Here is a 4706-nt window from a genome sequence, read left to right as displayed (position 1 = left end):
GATTACAATATATAAATTTTTGCATGCTCTAAACAGTCAGCATACACTGATTCAACTACCCAAACACTAAAAAATTTCAATGTTCTAGGTTTTAAAGTTAATTTCTCTTTTCGATATTCTAAAACTAATTTACCAATCTTCAATTCTTTCACAAATAAAAACAACGTGGGTAGTACCAAGCTTACTCTTGCTCATGACTCTCATAGTCTCACCTACTATACTTCTATTCTAACTATTTTATATCTAAAATAGAGATTCTAATCAACATCAATTACTTAATTATTTTTCTCAACTAAATCATCTATGCTACTTCCTAAATTAACTATCCTATGGATGATTAATTTATTTTATCTATATCTAATCAATATTCTATAGAAACCAATTTGTATCCATTCTATAATCATTGAAAAGAAATAAAAAGTCATTCAAAGATGACATATTATTGAATTAGAATGACTATTGCCAAAGACAGTAAGACTAGAAAATCATGGAATAAAACTAAAGACTAGAAAGGCATTGATAAGAGTGAAGAAGGCTTTATTCTTGTCTCCATATATACTCTTAATTAGGAACTATGTGGCAATGTCCTATAAGACCTCTAAAACATGTTGACTTTGTAAGATACAAATCATAACTTAGATTTGGTGTTTGTTTAACTTTAAACTATTAGTTTTGACTTAGACTTTAAAGACCTTGGCTGCAATCTCTTTAGTGAACTTGGAAGCAAGGAAGACGGATTTTTTTTATAAGTTGAAAAGAAATATTCCAAGAGAAGAACTTCTTGGCATGAATTTAGGTAGAAAAAATGCATGAATTGGAGCTTAGATGAGAGAGATATGCTTGTTTTAAACTTAAGCTACTAATTTGATATCTATTGTCACTTTTCCATACATATTAGGATTTTTAAGATACTAAAAAGAAATCAAAGAATTGAATTAGAAACTAGACTTTAATTTAAATAATTTACATCCAAAAATCAATAGAATTGAGTCTAAAATGAGTAAGATATGATTGATTAAAACTAGCAAATTAGAATTAGGATTTTGAAAAAATTAGAAAAATAGAGGGTTTTGATTTTAAACCAAAAATTAAACTTAAAGATGAATTTGAAGCTTTTTTTTGTATACATGTTACTTATGATATAAACAACCTATATCTAAAATCTCATGTCAATTAAGACTATGACTTGAAAGAAATGGCAAAATTTGTTCTTAGGTATTTAGGATTTTGACTTTCAAAAGTACCTGATAAGGATTTGGTGATATTAGTCGATTGGCAATGACTTTGCAGCTAAAATTTTTTATAATGATGATCAAAGGTGTAAGTTATGTATCCCAAATTTTAAGCTTATTTGAACGATTTGATTTTGGAATATAAATTTTCAAGTTTTTGATTTGATTTTGACTTTCAAAAGCACCTGTACTCCCAAATTTTAAGCTTATATGAATGGCTAGATCTTGAAATATGAATTTTCAAACTTCAAGTTTATTGATTTATTACAAACATAGTTTTATAAATATCCAAAAAAAAAATTAAAAAGATTTTGTACATATTAGACCCAATTTGAATGCAAAGAAGGACCCTGCATCTATTTAAAGTAGACTCTTGCTACAATAGCTCCATCTTGAATTCTTGATTATTATCCATTTTTATAAGAGGAGGTGGAATTTTTCTTCTTTATAAGATATTCACTGTCTTATATGGCTCAGAACGAGACATGTGAAATACGGGGTGGATCTTCATAGACTCTAATAAATATAATTGATAAGCAATCAAATTGACTTGTTCACTAATAGAAAAAGGTCTAAGCCTACAATAGTCCAACTTATCATAAAGACAAGTAGTCTTGATATTACAATTAAGTAGCCATAGCTTGTCACCTACATTAAATTGTGGTTGTTTCTTGTGATAGGCATCTACATTATTTTTTGGTTGATACTTGAGCTTCCTTTAATTGTATCTTCATTTTTGCATGTAGCTCTAATAAACGATTTGCCAAAACTTTCACAACAAGATTATTAACTTTTAAAAAGTCAAAAGTATCAAGTTATGAATGATAACCATAGTTGACAAAGAAAGGTATTTTTTGAATAGAAGAATGTACCAAATTATTATATGCAAACTTTGCCAATGGTAAAATAGTTGTCCAATCTTCTTAATGATAGTTGATGATATGTGAATCAAGTTTTGCTCCAAAACTTCATTCATCCATTTTGTTTGTCTATGAATTTGTAGATGAAAAGCTGAAGAGAGCTTTATATCCACTTTTAATATCTTGAAAAGGATTCTTCAAAAAATTGATATAAATTGAGTCCTCCTATCTAATAAATTATCTTTAGACAATCTGTGAGAGACATAGATATTATTAAAAAAAAGCTTATTTATTTCTTTACTTGTGATAGATTTTATATATAGTATAAAATATGCCATCTTGATAAAATGATCTACTACCACAAATATATAATCATATAAACCTAAGATCAAAAGATTCATAATAAAATCTATTGAAACAGAAGACCATGGTTGTTCTGAAATAGGTAAAGGCTAAAGAAGTTTGTAAGATCAATGGTGAAGAGTTTTGAATCTTGAACAAATATTATATAATTGTATATAATATTTAACTATCTTCTATATTTGAGGCCACTAAAAATCTCTCAATATTAGTTTGAATGTCTTCTTATATCTAAAATATCCGGGTGTTGAAAAGTCATAACAAATTTGAAGAACATATAATCGTACTCTACCTTTTGAAAAATATAATCATTATTTGAAATAGAGTAGGTTGTTCTTAAACTCAAACTTGAAAATATTATGAAATTTAAAAGAATTATTCTTGATATTATGAATAAGAGGATCGGAGGACATACTTGATGGAATTTGCTTGAAAAACATTGAATCAATGATTAATATTAATTTTATTACTTGAAGGTGAAAATATTTTGGCTTCAAGAAAATCATTCTTTCTTAATCAAAAGATGCATCTCTTTCTTTTGGTGCAAGATAAGAATGTCTAAAAAAGGCATCTGATAAACCTTATTATTTTTTAAATTGATAAATAATCTTGAAATCAAATCTTAATAAGGACATATTTCAATGAATTTGACAATGATTTAAAATACGTGCTAATATAAAATACTTGAGCTTCTTATGATTTATATATACGATGATTAGACTCAAGGCACTTTTTAAATAATGATGCCATTCTGGAATTGAATCCGTGATTGCAAGGAGCTCTTTGTTATCAATCTCATAATTAATTTTAGCAATTAAATTTTTTTTAGAATAGAAAGCTATTAGATAGAATTTTTCATCTCCTTCCATTTTTTATAATACTGCACCTAAGGCAAAGTTTGATGCATCTGTTTATATAAAAAAATGCCTTGAAAAAGTCAATACAATAAAAAATTAGTGCAGAAGTAAATTCCTTTTTTGAAGTATCAAACAATGCTTTGGCTTCTTTATGCTACTCAAGTTTGTCTCTACAAGTCAAACATGTAAATAGAGTTGCGATTTGAAAAAAAATCTTCATAAAGATCGTATAATAATTAGCAAAGCTTAAAAAGTATTATATGAATTTTACTATTCTTAAAATCTTTTAATCCATAATAGTTTAGATCTTCTTAAGATCCATCATTAATCCTTCGTTTGAAATGATGTATCTTAGAAAGTCAACTTAAGTAGTGTGGAATATACACTTTTTTAATTTGGCATGTAATTCTATATCTCTAAGTTTTTATAACACACAAAAAATATAAACTTCATCCTCTTTTGTACCCTTAGAGTAGATTAAGTTGTTGTCCAAATAATAAACAATAAAATCATCAAGAAACTCATAAAAGACATCATTCATTAGATAATAAAAAGCAACTAGTGCATCTATGAGACTAAAAGGTATGATATTATATTCAAAATACTCATACCTGGTTTGAAACATAGTTTTTTATTTATCTCTTTTTTAATACATATTAGATTATATGCTCATCATAGATCCATTTTTGTATAGAACTTTACTTGATTGAATTGATCAAGAAGTCTTAAAATCAAAGGTAAAAGATAACAATTCTTGATAGTGATCTTATTGAGTCCTTGATAGTCTACACATCTTTGCAAAGATCCATATTTTTTTCTTAATAAATAAGATGGGAGATGCGGCTGGAGATTTAAAATGATGTATAAAATTTTTAGCCAAGATCTTATCAATATATTCTTTAAGTGCAATTAATTTATTTTGTAATAGACTATAGATTGGTCTAAATGGTAGTTGAGCTCCTTCATGAAGATCAATGGAACAATCATAAAGTAGATGCTCTAGAAGAATATCTACATTTTTTTTTTCAAAAATGTCTTAGAAATATTGATACTGACTGAGAATATTACTTGATATCTTCTTGCAATAAAAAATAGACGTCGTATATGAACAAAAAGATAACCCCTTTTATGCAGCATGCATAAAATTTTTTGTACCTACTTGTAAAGATTTACATGTACTAGACTTATGTATTTTCATTTGATTAACTAGATTTTAGGTTAAACTATCAAAAAAATTAAGATTATAAAAAATCCAATTTATATGAAGATTATACTTTTTCAACCAAGATTATTCTAAAAATATCAGATTAGACTAGATCTTATTACATTAAATATTACTATGCTATTATGATCTATAATTGTTACATCTAAAGAAATAGTCTTATACATAATATCTT

Source organism: Physcomitrium patens, chromosome 25 (genome assembly GCF_059467195.1).
Source record: "Physcomitrium patens ecotype Gransden chromosome 25, ASM5946719v1, whole genome shotgun sequence".
In the NCBI taxonomy this organism is placed as follows: domain Eukaryota; kingdom Viridiplantae; phylum Streptophyta; class Bryopsida; order Funariales; family Funariaceae; genus Physcomitrium; species Physcomitrium patens.
The sequence above is the reverse complement of the archived record's forward strand: the minus strand, read 5'-3'. Positions refer to the sequence as shown.